The following is an 18,412-nucleotide window of genomic DNA, read 5'->3' as shown; positions in this document are numbered from 1 at the left end:
AAAGAACACATTGACACCGGTGTGTCAGACCCACCATACTTGCTCCGGACACTGCGAGAGGGCTGTACAAGCAATGATCACACGCAAGGCACAGCGGACACACCAGGAACCGCGGTGTTGGCCGTCGAATGGCGCTAGCTGCGCAGCATTTGTGCACCGCCGCCGTCAGTGTCAGCCAGTTTGCCGTGGCATACGGAGCTCCATCGCAGTCTTTAACACTGGTAGCAAGCCGCGACAGCGTGGACGTGAACCGTATGTGCAGTTGACGGACTTTGAGCGAGGGCGTATAGTGGGCATGCGGGAGGCCGGGTGGACGTACCGCCGAATTGCTCAACACGTGGGGCGTGAGGTCTCCACAGTACATCGATGTTATCGCCAGTGGTTGGCGGAATGTGCACGTGCCCGTCGACCTGGGACCGGACCGCAGCGACGCAAGGATGCACGCCAAGACCGTAGGATCCTACGCAGTGCCGTAGGGGACCGCACCGCCACTTCCCAGCAAATTAGGGACACTGTTGCTCCTGGGGTATCGGCGAGGACCATTCGCGGCCGTCTCCATGAAGCTGGGCTACGGTCCCACACACCGTTAGGCCGTCTTCCGCTCACGCCCCAACATCGTGCAGCCCGCCTCCAGTGGTGTCGTGACAGGCGTGAATGGAGGGACGAATGGAGACGTGTCGTCTTCAGCGATGAGAGTCGCTTCTGCCTTGGTGCCAATGATGGTCGTATGCGTGTTTGGCGCCGTGCAGGTGAGCGCCACAATCAGGACTGCATACGACCGAGGCACACAGGGCCAACACCCGGCATCATGGTGTAGGGAGCGATCTCCTACACTGGCCGTACACCTCTGGTGATCGTCGAGGGGACATTGAATAGTGCACAGTACATCCAAACCGTCATCGAACCCATCGTTCTACCATTCCTAGACCGGCAAGGGAACTTGCTGTTCCAACAGGACAATGTACGTCCGAATGTATCCCGTGCCACCCAACGTGCTCTAGAAGGTGTAAGTTAACTACCCTGGCCAGCAAGATCTCCGGATCTGTCCCCCATTGAGCATGTTTGGGGCTGGATGAAGCGTCGTCTCAGGCGGTCTGCACGTCCAGCACGAACGCTGGTCCAACTGAGGCGCCAGGTGGAAATGGCATGGCAAGCCGTTCCACAGGACTACATCCAGCATCTCTACGATCGTCTCCATGGGAGAATAGCAGCCTGCATTGCTGCGAAAGGTGGATATACACTGTACTAGTGCCGACATTGTGCATGCTCTGTTGCCTGTGTCTATGTGCCTGTGGTTCTGTCAGTGTGATCATGTGATGTATCTGACCCCAGGAATGTGTCAATAAAGTTTCCCCTTCCTGTGACAATGAATTCACGGTGTTCGTATTTCAATTTCCAGGAGTGTAGATGTAGCAGTCAGGATGAACAGGCTTAGATGGTGGGTTCATGTTACACGCATGGGAGAAGCAAGGTTACCCAAGAGACTCATTGGTTCAGCAGTATAGGGTCGGAGCAGACCAAGGAGAAGGTACCTGGATTCGGTTAAGAATGATTTTGAAGTAATAGGTTTAACATCAGAAGAGGCACCAATGTTAGCACTGAATAGGGGATCGTGGAGGAATTTTATAAGGGGGCTATGCTCCAGACTGAATGCTGAAAGGCATAATCAGTCTCAAATGATGATGATGATGATGATGGTGTGCATTGGCTTGGAGACAGGGTGGGAGTGCTCTAACCAATCACAGTGAATGTTCCAAAAAGGACACGTGGACGGGAGTTCTGGACAGTACAGGAGAGGGCAGGAGAAAGTCCAGGACAGTACAGCGCGACGGACACACGGTCGCGGGAAAGGCTGGACATAGAGCAGCGACGTATAGTGACTGGAAAGACAGACAGTGGAGCAGTCTGAGCGTGGTTGCGGGAGATAGAAATGTTTCGTAGTACCGACTTGTGCACTTGTGAGACTTCCGTGGCTTTTGCAGTGAAGACGTAGAATGCTTTTAGAATTGAATATCTCGCGAACTATGCTGTTGTTCATAACTAATTACGTGAAGTAGGAATCTATTATTTCCCTGCCATTCAACTTATAGTTTATTTAATTGCCGGACCATCGACACCAACAAGTGTTTTACAGTAATATAGGCCATTCTTAAAGGTACTTTTGCTATCGTACTCATCATTTAAATTCGTTAAAATAGGACTTGCAGAATTTATTTAATAGCAGTCTTTCATGTATAAATGTCTATGTTACGTTCAAAATTCGAAATTGCCGAGTGATACGAACCTTTGACCATACGATTCATATGTGAATTCATATTGTATACTGTAAACCCAGCAGTATTTGGCTTGTAACGCGGCAACTACGTATCCCAGCCCCTAGACAACGAAACAAGCCAAAACCTATTAGCATTTCAACTCTGAGTCGGAGGGTAAGTAGTTGAGGCTCACCATCATTTCATTTTTATTTGAAAGCCCGCATGGTGCAGTATCAAGTGCAACGCTATAATCTTCGTTGCCAAGTAATAATGTCAAAGATATGATGGAAAGTAGGCCTCTGTTGATACTATGAGATATACGGCTCACATTTTCCCACATTTAGATCAAGCTGCCATTTATTGCACCAAACAGAAATTATATCCATGTGTTCCTGTGTCCTCCTAGAATCACTCAAAGATGACTCTTTCGCTCATGCTACAGTGTCTCCAGCAAACAGTTGCAGATTGCTGTTTGTCATAACAGTCAGATCGTTTATGTACATAAAGCACTAGGGCGGACCTGTCACACATTCTTGGGACACTTCTGATGATGCCCTTGTCTTAGATTAACAACCACGGTCCGGAGCAACGTATTGGATTCTATTATATTAAAAATCTTGGAGCAGATTTCTAAATGAAACTCTATTCCATGTGCTCGGACCTTTGTTATCAGTTTGCAGTCTGGCACTGTATCAAAAGAATTTCGAAAATGTAAGAATAGGGAATCTTCCCGTAGCCCTTCATCCGTGGTTCGAAGTATATCGTGCAAGAAATGGGCAAGCCGACTTTCTTACGAGCGATACTTGCTGAATTTGTGTCACTTTGAGGATGTAAGCCTTCCTCTCTCAAGGAAATTGACTGTTTTCGAATTTGATATATGCTCAAGAATTGTTATTGTTGTGTTTGTTGCTTATGTGACGCAGGGCCAAGTTTAGTAAGTGCTGTCCATGTGTGCTGCTATAAAACATAGAACGATGCCCATGCAAGTAGTTTTCAGTAAATTTAATTGCTCTCACATGCCACAATGTGTCAACTTTAAAACTAATACCACAAATAGACGACGAAGTCGTAGCAGAGAAATAGACACCATTGTATAAAACCAATAACGGCGACAAAACAAGATCCCAGAAAGCAAGCGAGACGATTTGTAATAAATCCGGAACCGGCAACTGTTTGTTTCAAATAAGCTTCCTAAATCACACTGGTAGTTGGTTGTTATTTTAAATTATTAAATTTCTGCAGTAAACTGACGTTAAGGTTGTCGGTCTGTGATTTTGCCGATCCATTCTTTTACTCTTCTTCGACAAGGATATCACCTGCGATTTTTTCCAGTCGCTTAAAACACTGCGTCTGGGGAGAGATTAGCAATAAATGCGACCTAAGTGAGGGGCAAAAGTCGGAGAGGTAAAATCGATTTTTCGGCCTACACAACTGGCCATAAAAATTGCTACACCACGAAGATGAAGTGCTACAGTGGCGAAATTTAACCGACAGAAAGAAGATGCTGTGATATGCAAATGATTAGCTTTTCAGATCATTCACACAAGGTTTGCGCCTGTGGCGACACCTACAACGTGCTGAGATGAGGAAAGTTTCCAACCGATTTCTAATACACGAACAGCAGTTGATCGGCGTTGCCTGGTGAAACGTTGTTGTGATGCCCCGTGTAAGGAGGAGAAATTCGTACCATTAGGTTTCCGACTTTGATAAAGGTCCGATTGTAGTCTATCGCGATTGCGGTTTATCGTATCGTGACATTGCTGCGCGCGTTGGTGGAGATCCAATGACTGTTCGCAGAATATGGAATCGGTGGATTCAGGAGGGTAAAACGGAACACCGTGGTGGATCCCAACGGCCTCGTATCACTAGCAGACGACATGACAGGCATCTTATCAGCATGGCTTTAACGGATCGTGCAGCCACGTCTCGATTCCTGAGACAATAGATGGGGACATTTGCAAGACGACAACCATCTGCACGAACAGTTCGACGACGTTTGCAGCAGCATGGACTATCAGCTCGGAGACCATGGCTGTGGTTACCCTCGACGCTGCATCACTGAAAGGAGCGCCGGCGGTGGTGTATTCAACGACGAACTTGGCTGCAAGAATGGCAAAACAACATTTTTTCGGATGAATCCAGGTTCTGTTTACAGCATCATGATGGTCGCATCCGTGTTTGGCGACATCGCGGTGAACGTACATTGGAAGCGTCGTTTCGTCATTGCCATACTGGCGTATCACCCGGCGTGATGGTATGGGGTGCCATTGGTTACACCTCTTGTTCGCACTGACGGCACTTTGAACATTGAACTTTACATCTCAGATATGTTACGACCCGTGGCTCTACCATTCATTCGATCCCTGCGAATCCTAACTTTTCAGAAGGATAATGCACGACCGCATGTTGCAGGTCCTGTACAGGCCTTTCTGGATACAGAAAATGTTTGAAAGCTGCCCTGGCCAGCACATTCTCCAGATCTCTCACCAACTGAAAACGTCTGGTTTATGGTGGCCGAGCAACTGGCTCGTCACAATACGCCAGTCACTACTCTTGACGAACTGTGGCATCGGGTTGAAGCTGCATGGGCAGTTGTACCTTTTCATGCCATCCAAGCTCTGTTTTATACAATGCCCAGGTGTATCAAGGCTGTTATTAGGGCCAGAGCTGGTTGTTCTGGGTACTGATTTCTCAGGATCTATGCACGCAAATTGCGTGAAAATATAATCACATGTCAGTTCTAGTATAATATATTTGTCCAATGAATACCCGTTTTCATGTGCATTTCTTCTTGGTGTAGCAATTTTCATGGCCAGTAGTGTAGTAGCAGAACCCCAAAACTGGAAAGGAATGGTGAAAGCTGGCGCTAACCGTTCTGTAGCACCGACCCCAGAGGCGGCGGCAGTTTTGGCGTACGCCCGCGAGCCGGCGCTCCGGAACACGGTGCTGGGTCGCTCACGCCTTCCTCACAGCCGTGGCCAGAGGCGCCGCCGGCGGATTAGAAAGCGCTTCTGCACGCCGTCGCCGCCGCCGGATCTGCTGCTGGCTGTGCTAGCGCGGCGCCTCGATCGATTTCGCACGCCGGGAAACCGCGCCGGAACAGGCAATCTCCGGCCAATGTGCCTGGCTGCGGCCGGCCCTCTCCACCTCCCGTTGTAGCTGCAGTTGTAGCAACTACTGTGGCTCTGGCCCGGCACTCGCGAAGCGCGGCGCGGCGCGGCACCGGTCACGCCTCCGTATCGGCGCCACTTGCTCCGCTGAACGCTCTCCAGTCGTACTGTATGCTAGAATAATGGACGGGAGTCTGGCAGTGAAGGTGACTTTCACTACTGGCCATTAAAATTGTTGCACCAAGAAGAAATGCAGATGATAAACGGGTAATCATTGGAACTGACGTGTGATTAGATTTTCACGCAGTTTGGGTGTGTAGATCCTGAGAAATCAGTACCCAGAACAACCACCTCTGGCCGTAATAACGGCCTTCATATGCCTGGGCATTGCATAAAACAGAGCTTGGAAGGCGTGTACAGGTCAAACAGAGCTTGGATGGCCCATGCAGCTTCAACACGATCCCACAGTTCATCAACAGTAGCTACTGACGTACTGTGACGAGCCAGTTCCTCGGCCACCATTAACCAGACGTTTTCAGTTGGTGAGAGATCTGGAGAATGTGCTGGCCAGGGCAGCTTTCAAACATTTTCTGTATCCAGAAAGGCCTGTACAGGACCTGCAACATGCGGTCGTGCATTATCCTGCTGAAATGTTAGGTTTCGCAGGAATCGAATGAAGGGTAGAGCCACGGGTCGTAACATATCTGAGATGTAACGTTCAATGTTCAAAGTGCCGTCAGTGCGAACAAGAGGTGTAACCAATGGCACCCCATACCATCACGCCGGGTGATACGCCAGTATGGCAATGACGAATACACGCTTCCAATGTGCGTTCACCGCGATGTCGCCAAACACGGATGCGACCATCATGACGCTGTAAACAGAATCTGGATTCATCCGAAAAAATGTTGTTTTGCCATTCTTGCACCCAAGTTCGTCGTTGAGTACACCACCGCAGGCGCTCCTGTCTGTGATGCAGCGTCGAGGGTAACCACAGCCATGGTCTCCGAGCTGATAGTCCATGTTGCTGGGAACGTCGTCGAACTGTTCGTGCAGATGGTTGTCGTCTTGCAAAGGTCCCCATCTATTGTCTCAGGGATCGAGACGTGGCTGCACGGTCCGTTACAGCCATGCTGATAAGATGCCTGTCATGTCGACTGCTAGTGATACGAGGCCGTTGGGATCCATCACGGCGTTCCGTATTACCCTCCTCAAACCACCGATTCCATGTTCTGCTAACAGTCCGACCTTTATACAAGTCGGAAACGTGATCGTATGCACTTCTCCTCCTTACACGAGGCATCGGAACAACGTTTCATCAGGTAACGCCTGTCAACTCCTGTTTGTGTATGAGAAATCGGTTGGAAACATTCCTCGTGTCAGCACGTTGTAGGTGTCGCCACCGGCGCCAACCTTTTGTGAATGATCTGAGAAGCTAATCATTTGCATATCACAGCATCTTCTTCCTGTCGGTTAAATTTCGCCTCTGTAGCACGTCATCTTCGTGGCGTAACACTTTTAAAAGTTCGAAGTGTACAATGGTATGTACAGTTTACCCACCGCTCGTTCTCCTGTTTCTTGATTAGTATATGAAACAGAGGAATGGGAAGGAAAGGGAAAGGGTGGGTGGGAAACTAGAGACTTCCAGCTGCACAAGCCATCGTGGAAATGCAGTAGCGGAAGTTGGAAATTTGTGTCGGACCGTGGCTCGAACCCGGATTTACGCTGCTCAGGTGCGATGGCCTTAACCGCTTCGTCCATCCGGACACGGTCTCTGGCCATCCCAAATTTTCAACTTATCGCACGCTAAACTGCAGCGTCCCTCGTTCCGTACTAGTTCAGACGAAATTAACATATGCAATTAAGCAAATGTCACGGTGTCGTGAAGCTGTCGTAGATATATATATGATTCTTGAGTACTGGTCGTCAGTGTGGGACTTTTACCAGACAGGGCCGATAGAGGAAATAGAGCAGATACAAATAAAAACTGTAAATTTCATGACAGGTTCATTTAGAAGGTGCGAGAGCATAGTTCAGTTTTCTAATGTTTTACCAGTCCCATTACCGATTGAAGTGGCGCAGTGGTTAGTCACTGAACTCGCAATCTGGAGAACGACGGTTCAAATCAGCGCCTGGCCATCCCTATTTAGGTTTTCTGTGATTTCTCTAAATCGCTTCAAGCAAATGCTGGGATAGTTCCTCTTAAAGGTCACGGCCGATTTCCTTCCTCAACCTTTCCTAATCCAGTGGGACTGATGACCTCCCTGTTTGGTCCCTTGCAAGCTTGCTACTTTCTTTCGCAATGAAGACTTTAATAAATATGGCAAAGGTAATGTAAAATGGAACACAGGGAGGAGTTGTGATCTAAATAACAATAGCTTTATCCATTCTTGACATCACAAGACAAAAGAATTTGCCTAAAGAAACGTCACACAAACATTTTCATTTGACAAATGCTTTCACTAATATGGGCTCTATGGTGCACCAGGTGATCAGCTAGGGATCGACACACAACACTAACCAGAACACTAATTGCTTTATCTGACTTCATTCACGTGAATTCGGGGTGTGGAATAAAAACTATGCCACCATCAAGCATCTATACTCTACTATTCCAAAAAGAAAAATATGGTTCGAAAGAACAGGGTGCCGGGAAACACATATTGGAGCCCTACGCTGTCGCAGCGAATACTTTACTCTCCTGCTGGTCAGGGCGGCACACCAAGATACGTTCGGCGACTGAAGTCATGGACGGCAGCCATCTGTTATTAACGGCGCGCGCCCGAAAAATGCAAGAACGTGGTCTCGCATTTGGCTAATTCGGAATGCAGGTACTTCCCTATGAGCCTCGGTGGATTCCAGTGTACAGGTGGTTCGTTTTGCTAGTCTGCCAAACCAATTTGACTCCGTCCCACGACTGTGAGTGATGGAATATGTACACCCACACATCACTTGTCGTGTGCATGATGCTAGAAGCAGAAGGTGACTGCCACAGGCGCTAATTGGCACACTAGCAAAGGACATAAGTCTCACCATTTAGTTAGAGACCTTCAGTTCTTTACTAGCGAAGCGCCAGTACAAGAGTGACCACTTCTCTTTCTCGCCAGCTCGTTAGCAAAGCACATTTACATCTTACTACTACTCCCACTTTAGCACAAGTCAATGCAGAGCTGGAGCGCCGCATTCAAAGATGGGTGATTGTCACTTGCTCTGCGTACATGGATTTGACCAATCGGAGACTTTAAAGCTGAATATGAGAAAAGGAAAAAAAAAGACTCAGCTTCATGGTCTCTTTCCCATGCGTTTACGCCATGTCTTTTGCTAACAGAATGACCAGGATGGAACCACTGCCCTCCATAAAAAGATCGTTATCTTCCCTGTTGCATCCATTTCCAAGTTTCCAAAGAACGGCCATAAACTTGTTAAAAGCTTCGTGCCTTCACAAATATGTTTCATAACAGAGTCTGAACGTCTGTGCGCCAGTGACCCGCCCCACGGAAATTCGTAGAAAGCTCACAGTTGTCTCGTCGGCTTCCTACGTAACGAGGGTCCTTCCTTTGCTTTATTGCTGGTCTTCAATACGCTGCCCATTGCAGCTGGCAGTTCTCGATATTAGCCTACCTGGGTGTGGCGCCCGATCGACCAGCGGCATGCAACATGTCTGCACCATGAGACTGCAGAACTCAGCTGTCCTCAAATGTTTTCACCAAGGTTCTGCACAAAAAACGCTCCCCTCAGCCCTCAGTCGCCGTACAACTTTACTGCAGTCGTTTTAATCGGCATCCTATTGCTTTGAACGCAGGTAAAGGTTACGGCTGTTCCTACACTAGAGCACACAAGCAAGACTGTTAAATACTGTCCACCATTTGATCATAATGTATGAAGTCAGATCGTAATAAATATCATCTTCCCTGAGAACATAAAGCGGCATGACACCGAAACAAAAGTGAGAGTGCCCTGCAATCTCTCACTCTTCCCCAAAATCAACCAACCAACTATTCCCGTTTATTTTTGGACAAATCTCTTAATGATGGTTCAAATGGCTCTGAGCACTATGGGACTCAACTTCTAACGTCATTAGTCCCCTATAACTTAGAACTAGTTAAACCTAACTAACCTAAGGATATCACACACATCCATGCCCGAGGCTGGATTCGAACCTGCGACCGTAGCGGTCTCGCGGTTCCAGACTGGAGCGCCTAGAACCGCACGGCCACTTCGGCCGGCTCTTAATGATGAATTTCTGGGATGTTTCCTGCTTTCTTCCCATCTGCGTGATCTGATGCAGAAGAAACTAAATAAAAGGATTTTACGTATTTTCTACATTACATGTAACTTTTTCACATTTTTAAATTGACATAGGGGAATTCAGACGAATACCACATACAACATTACTAATCCAAGTAAAGCACTGAGCTCTCCAAACCAATCTTCGGATTAATGACAGCTTTACATCCATTCATCAATCTCTTATGAGGTCTACCTAGTTCTCTCTATCCAGTCAACTGATAATTCATTGTCTTTGTTAATCTATCTTGTGTCATTCTGTCAACATGATCTAGTTCATTATATTCTGTTTCATCTTGTCATTAACTGAACAGATTTTTAAATCTGATCTAATCGTTTCACTTCTTAGTTTATCAATTTTATTTCGGAACCTTACATATGTCATGAACTTCATCTCTTCTGCCTGTAGACGTTTTACTAATTTTTGTTACTGTTCAAGACTGGGAACCATATACAACAGTAGGTGCAGCCATAACTTTATAGAATTTCATTTTTGTGTTTCCTTTCTTATTTCTCTTCAAAGAAGTTGTTCCAGTTGTTCGCAGCTAGCTCGACATTTATGAACACTCAAAATCTAAATAAAAGTGAAATTTCTGAGGAAGAATTGCACCAGTCTCCAGTCCCAGAAACGAATAATTTTAGTGATTATTATATTTTCATCCGGCCAGATAGCGACGCGGATTGGCTCCAAGATACGGAGAAGCTTACCAGGCCTGGGACGGATCCGCCCGGTGGCTTAACGACGGGAGTCGGTGTCAGACCTAAAGATGAGCAGATTGAAACTTTTTTCCGTTTTTTTTTTCAGTCTTCTGACTGGATTGATTTTGACTGGAGCCACCGCTAATTCCTCTCCTGCACAGACCTCTTCATTTGAGAATAGATCTATTCCAATCTCTGTCTTCCCCTACGGCTCCCTCTAGTACCATCGGGCTATTCCCTTATGTCTTAACACATCCTCTGTCGTCTTGTGCCTTCTTCCTGTCAGTATTTCCAAATTGTTCGTTCCTTCGCCGATTCTGTGGAGAACCTGCTTATTGTTTATCTTATGGGTCGACCTAATTTTCAAAATTATTTTGTAGCACGACATCTCAAACACTTCGATTTTCTTCTGTTGCGGTTTTCCCGTTGTTCATGATTCACTGTCACACAATGCTGTGCCCCAAACGTAGATTCTCAGAAATTTTTTCCTCTAATTAAGGCCTATATTTGGTGCCAATAGACTTCTCTTGGCCCAGAGTGCCACCTTTGCCTGTGCTAGTTTCCTTTTTGTGTCATCCTTGCTTTGACTGTGGTGGGTCACTTTGTTTCCAAGGTAGCAGAATTCCTTAACTTCGTCTACATCGTAATCACCAGTTCTCATGTTAAGTAGCTCGCTATTCCCGTTTCCGCTTGTTCCCAAGAAATAAGTGGGATTCTTAGCCACATATGTAATAGCTCTCTGAAGCAGGGTATTTTCCCAGATAGACTGAAGTATGCCATTGTTAAAGCACTGCATAGAAAAGGAGATACGTCTGATGTCAAAAACTACGGCCCAATGTTTCTTCCGACTGCCTTATCAAAAATTCTTGAAAAAGTAATGTATTGTAGAGTAACTTCACACCTTTGCAAAAATAAAATTATAACAAAATGTCAGTTTGGTTTCCAGAAGGATTTTTCAATAGAAAATGATATATATTTTTTCACTAATGAAATATTAAATGCTCTAAGTAGCCGGAAGTCACCCAGTGGGATTTTTGTGAACTATCAAAGGCTTTTGATTGTATAAATCATTGAATACTTCTAGATAAGCTCATGTACTGTGGCATGAATGGCACAGTGCTCAAATGGTTTAAATCACACCTAACTGGAAGAATGCAGAAAATTGAAATAAACAGTTCACATAATATGCAAAAAACTGGTGATTTCTCAAACTAGGGAACAATCAAGAATGGGGTGCCGCAAAGTTCGGTCTTAGGTCCTCTGCTGTTCTTAATATATATTGATGACTTGCCATTCTACATTCACGAAGATGCAAAGCTGGTACTTTTTGCCAATGATGCAAGTATAGCTATCACAACCAACAGACAAGAATTAACTGATGAAATTGTAAACGATGTTTTTCAGAAAATCATTAAGTGGTTCTCTGCAAATGGGCTCTTATTAAACTTTGACAAAACACAGTTTATACAGTTCCACACAGTAAATGGAATGATACAATTAATAAACACAGATTTCGATCAGAAATCGGTAGCTAAGGTAGAATAATCAAAATTTCTAGGTTTATGCATTGATGAGGGGTTGAACTGGAAAAAAAACACACTGAGGATCTGCTGAAACGTTTGAGTTCAGCTACTTATGCTATTTGGGTCATTGCAAATTTTGGCGATATACAGCTGAGTAAATTAGCTTACCACGCCTATTTTCATTCTCTGCTTTCTTATGGCTTCATATTCTGGGGGTAACTCATCATGGAGTAAAAGAGGGTTCATTGTACAAACACGTGTAAACAGAATAATTACTGGATGCTCATCCAAGATCATCCTGCAGACACTTATTTAAAGAGCTAGAGATGTTCACTGTAGCCTCACAATATATATATTCACTTATGAAATTTGTTATTAACAATCCGGTCGAATTCAAAAGTACTAGCAGTGTACATGGCTACAACACTAGGAGAAAGGAGGATCTTCACTACTCAAAGTTAAATCTAACTTTGGCTCATAAGGGGGAAAATTATGCTGCCACAAAAGTCTTTGGTCACTTACCTAATAGCATCAAAAGTCTGACAGATAGCCATATAGCATTGAAAAGGAAATTAAAAGAATTTCTTAATGGCAACTCCTTTTACTCAGTAGATGAATTTCTGGATATAGTAAGTGGGTATTTTCCCCAACCACCACCACAAAAGAAAGTAAAATAAAAATATCAAGCGTCATGTAATATTTTTGGTAATCAATATCTTGTATAGACACGTTTCATTAACCTGACACGTTCCACATCATTATGAAGTGTCGTATTCATGATCTGTGGAACAAGTACTAATCTAATCTAATCTTTCTTTGTCTTTTTCCGGCTTACATTGAGACCATATTATGTAATCATTACAGTGTTCATTCCATCCAAAAGATCCTGTAGTTCTTCTTCACTTTCACTGAGGATAGCAGTATCCTTTCACCCTGAACTTTAGACTGAACAGTAGGGACGAAAGACTACATCCCAGTCCTACATCCCTAATCCGAGCACTTCGTTCCTGGTCTTACACTCTTATTGTTCTCTCTTGGTTTTTATACCTACTGTATATAATTCATCTTCCCCTAAGGCTAACTCCTATTTTTCTCGGCATCTCGAACATTACCCACAATTTCACAACGTAGAACTCTTTTTCTAGGCCGACAAATCCTATGTTTGTGTCTTGATTTTTCCTAAGCCTGACTTCCATTATCAGCCGCAAGGTCCGAATTGCCTTTCTGGTGCCTTTACCTTTCCTAAAGCCAAACTGATACATCTAAATGATTTTTGTTTGCTTTTCCATTCTTTTATACATTATTCTTGTCCCCAGCTTGGACGCACGAATTGTTAAGCTGATTGTGCGATAGTTTTCGCGCTTGTCTGGCGTTGCTATCTTCGAAATTGTATGGATCACTCTTTACTGAAAATCAGATTTGTCGCCAGTCTCTACATACCGCTTGAATTGTGTTTGGTTGCCATTTCAGTCACTGGCTTAAGAAATTGCGAGGTAATGTTATTACTCCCTTCGGCCTTCTTTGATCTGAGGTTTTCTTGAGCCCTGTACTTCCTGAAACCGGTAGTCGGTAGTAAAAAGTTGTGCTCCAGACAGTGTTTCTTTATTTACTTATCACATCCGTTGTGAGTTGCTTGGTGGCATTGCATCGAAAAACAGTGGACCTAGAACTGAGTTATGCTTCACCTCCTCGTTTTCCCCACTCATTATGGTTCAAGGTCTTCCGGTCTTTGACACTGTTAAACGACTCCCTGTATTTCTCCTGAGTGCTGAAGGAACGAAGTCAATATTTGTAATCCCGTGTCAGCTTCGCTGCTTCATGATGCAAAGCCCCAGATTCGAGCCCTGATTCCGTTATGAATCTCGCTATTGGACGTTTCGCAACTGTGTGTGATAAACTGTGTCACTTTGTTGTTCTGTTTTATTCATTTACAAGGAATGAGTCTTTTTCCCTCATATAGGTACTGACTATAGCTCAGTCGCACAAACGCCCGACAGTACCATTTTTCCCAGGCCAGTTTTCGGACTGTTGCTCCGCAATAACGGTGCGCTGATGCAGAGCGTCTGTGTAACATTTGCCGCCTGTTATTATTGCGGTTCTATCGATCCCACCCTGTTTCTCAGTTGCCTGCTGCCCGGCCCCTATAACGTAGGCATTACTGCTGCAACAATTTCTTCATCTGCCATGGTACCATGGCAACAGACTTGCCGCAGTGGCTACACCGGTTCCCGTGAAATCACCGAAGTTAAACGCTGTCAGGCGTGGTCGGCACTTGGATGGGTTACTACCCAGGCTGCCATGCGCTGTTGCCTTTTTTCCGGGTGCACTCAGCCTCGTGATGCCAATTGAGGAGCTACTCAACCGAGTAGTAACGGCTTCGGTCTAGAATACTTTCATAAGGACCGGGAGAGCGGTGTGCTGACCCCACGCCCCTCTTATCTGCTTCCTCCTCTAAGGATGACACGGCGGTCGCATGGTCCCGGTAGGCAACTCGTGGCCTGAACACGGAGTCTTTTTTTTTTTTTAGTTCCATGGTACCATAATCTCAATCGTTCGTCACAGAGTAACATCTGCGTTGCCAACACACAACACATGTAAGCACATAAATCAATTGGATGAACACGTCTGTGTGTGTGTGTGTGTGTGTGTGTGTGTGTGTGTGTGTGTGTGTGTGTGTTGGTGGGTGGGTGTGAGAGAGAGAGGAGGAGAGATAGAAATTGAGGGACAGCGTTCCTACAAGCAACTGTTCTTACCATAGTGCCATTGAAATTAATACACTCCTGGAAATTGAAATAAGAACACCGTGAATTCATTGTCCCAGGAAGGGGAAACTTTATTGACACACTCCTGGGGTCAGATACATCACATGATCACACTGACAGAACCACAGGCACATAGACACAGGCAACAGAGCATGCACAATGTCGGCACTAGTACAGTGTATATCCACCTTTCGCAGCAATGCAGGCTGCTATTCTCCCATGGAGATGATCGTAGAGATGCTGGATGTAGTCCTGTGGAACGGCTTGCCATGCCATCTCCACCTGGCGACTCAGTTGGACCAGCGTTCGTGCTGGACGTGCAGACCGCGTGAGACGACGCTTCATCCAGTCCCAAACATGCTCAATGGGGGACAGATCCGGAGATCTTGCTGGCCAGGGTAGTTGACTTACACCTTCTAGAGCACGTTGGGTGGCACGGGATACATGCGGAAGTGCATTGTCCTGTTGGAACAGCAAGTTCCCTTGCCGGTCTAGGAATGGTAGAACGATGGGTTCGATGACGGTTTGGATGTACCGTACACTATTCAGTGTCCCCTCGACAATCACCAGAGGTGTACGGCCAGTGTAGGAGATCGTTCCCCACACCATGATGCCGGGCGTTGGCCCTGTGTGCCTCGGTCGTATGCAGTCCTGATTGTGGCGCTCACCTGCACGGCGCCAAACACGCATACGACCATCATTGGCACCAAGGTAGAAGCGACTCTCATCGCTGAAGACGACACGTCTCCATTCGTCCCTCCATTCACGCCTGTCGCGACACCACTGGAGGCGGGCTGCACGATGCTGGGGCGTGAGTGGAAGACGGCCTAACGGTGTGCGGGACCGTGGGCCAGCTTCATGGAGACGGTTGCGATTGGTCCTCGCCGATACCCCAGGAGCAACAGTGTCCCTAATTTGCTGGGAAGTGGCGGTGCGGTCCCCTACGGCACTGCGTAGGATCCTACGGTCTTGGCGTGCATCCGTGCGTCGTTGCGGTCCGATCCCAGGTCGACGGGCACGTGCACCTTCCACCGACCACTGGTGACAACATCGATGTACTGTGGAGACCTCACGCCCCACGTGTTGAGCAATTCGGCGGTACGTCCACCCGGCCTCCCGCATGCCCACTATACGCCCTCGCTCAAAGTCCGTCAACTGCACATACGGTTCACGTCCACGCTGTCGCGGCATGCTACCAGTGTTAAAGACTGCGATGGAGCTCCGTATGCCACGGCAAACTGGCTGACACTGACGGCGGCGGTGCACAAATGCTGCGCAGCTAGCGCCATTCGACGGCCAACACCGCGGTTCCTGGTGTGTCCGCTGTGCCGTGCGTGTGATCATTGCTTGTACAGCCCTCTCGCAGTGTCCGGAGCAAGTATGGTGGGTCTGACACACCGTTGTCAATGTGTGCTTTTTTCCATTTCCAGGAGTGTACATCGATATGTAGCAAATCTCCTTGCAAAGGAAGAGGCTTAGTTGCTAGAAAGGCGAAAATACAAATAAAAAGGGAAAAAATAATGAAGAGCCTTTGCAGCATATTCCAGAATTCCTTGCATAAGTGATCGAGATATATTTTACAGCTAGTATTGCCCGAGTAACCAAGAAACTGTTGTAAGACAAATGCACAAACAAGATATTTCAGTAGAAGTATGATAAAATTCGAATACGGTCTTGATGGTGTATGTTACGAAATACGTAACAAACACATTTTCTGCATCCTGGCACCATTGTGCTATTTGGAACTCACAACTAGATGTCACTACAGGAGGACCACCAGTTTTAAGGGAGGCACGGAATATCGTTATGTCAGTAGAGCAGCAGTAACATCAGAACAGCCGAGAGCGGTAACGCGGTTTTTCTCGGTATCGGGTAGGCGCGCTGGCCCCAGATCGAATCCGCCCGGCGGATTAACAGCGACGGCCGATGTGACAGCCAGCCTGGATGTTGTTTTTAGGCGGTTTTCCACATCCTACTAGGTGAATACCGTGCTGGTCCCCACGTCACGCCTCAGTTACATAACTTAGAGACATCTGAAACACATTCACGCTATTTCACGATCTACATTCGACGCAGACAGCTGGCGTACACTAATTCCGTCCTTGGGGGGGTACAGAGTGGCGGCAGGAAGGGCATCCGGTCACGCTTTAAAATTAATACGCCAATTCCGCTTAACCATGGCCGACCCTGCGTAACCGCGGGACAAGGTGCAAGCGATAGATAGATAGATAGATAGACAGTAGAGAAGTAGTAAGAGCAGAATGAGTCGGCCAACAGAGTGACTTCCAAAGAGGACTTGTCTCAGGGTGTCACATGAGTAACAAATCCATCATGGACATTTCAACCCTTGTACAGTGGCCTCAGTCTACTGTTCTTGATGTCACTGTGAAGTGAAGACGCGATGGGAAAACCACAGATAAACCAAAGCCAGACAGACCTCATGTACTCTCGAGAAGAGCCAGTGGAGCATTGCGGAGGATGGTTGTCAGAAATCACTTAACATCAGCGGAAAGAATCACTCGTGTTACCAGCAGTCCAGTTTGCGCAATCACCGTCAGTAGGGAATTAAAAAGAACGAGGTACGATGGTCGAGCAGCTCCTCATACGCCACACATTTCTGTTGTCAGTGGTAAACGAAGTTTGAGGTGACGTAAAGAGCGACGTCGCTGGACAAATAAATGACTGGAAACGAGTGATTTGGAACGATAAATTATGCTATAGACTGTGGCAATCCGATGGAAGAGCTTGTGTGTCAAATGTCTGAAGGACGTTACGAGCCATCATGTGCTGTGACAACACTGCAGTACGGAGGATATTATGGTATCTGGGTGCTTTTTGCGGTCAGGGTGTGGTCGTCTTATTGCGCTTGAGAAAACGCCAAATGCGGAAGGATATGAATACAATTTACAGCACTGTGTACCTCGTACAGTAGAGGAACAGCTCGGAGACGATGATTGTATCAAGAACACGATTCATCCTTTTATAAAACAGCATCTTTTAGTCAATGGCTTGTGGACAATAACATTACTGAAATGTACTGTTCTGCACGGAGCCCCGACCTGAGTATAATGGATGAATCAGAACTCCGACTTCGCTAAAGACTCCGGTTTCTAACATCACTGCATCCTCCGATTGTAGCTCTTGAGGAGGAACGAGGTGACATTGCTACAAAGACATTCAGACACCTCGTTGAAAGTGCCCTCAGCAGAATTCAAGTCGTCAAAAAAGTGAACTGTGGACATTACTCACATTAATGTCTACTAACAGATGCGCAGCCGTTTTTGATCAGATAGTGTAGTCACAACAAGTCACCGACATAATTACTGGTTTAGCGTGTTGCAACCCTAGTTGTGAACTAGAGAAGTCAACTGCCGTTTTCACTCCATCGGACGTACGCTATGTGATCAAAAGTATTCGGGCATCCCCAAAGAGATAGGTTGTGCTGCCATCTACTGCCAGGTACTCCATATCAGCGACCTCAGTAGTCATTAGGCATCGTGAGAGAGCAGACTGGAACGCTCCGTGGAAATCACGGACTTCGAACGGGGTCAGTACTCGAGATTTCCAAACTCCTAAAAATCCCTAAGGAAGGTCCACTGTTTCCGATGTGATAGTGAAACGTGAAGGGACACGTATAGCACAAAAGGGTACAGGCCGACTTCGTCTGTTGACTGACAGAGACCGCTGACAGTTGAAGAGGGTCGTAATGTGTAATAGGCAGACATCTACCCAGACCATCATACAGGAATTACAAAGTGCATCAGGAGCCACTGCAA

The sequence above is a fragment of the Schistocerca gregaria genome, chromosome 2, assembly GCF_023897955.1.
Source record: "Schistocerca gregaria isolate iqSchGreg1 chromosome 2, iqSchGreg1.2, whole genome shotgun sequence".
Classification (NCBI taxonomy): Eukaryota; Metazoa; Arthropoda; class Insecta; order Orthoptera; family Acrididae; genus Schistocerca; species Schistocerca gregaria.
The sequence above is the reverse complement of the archived record's forward strand: the minus strand, read 5'-3'. Positions refer to the sequence as shown.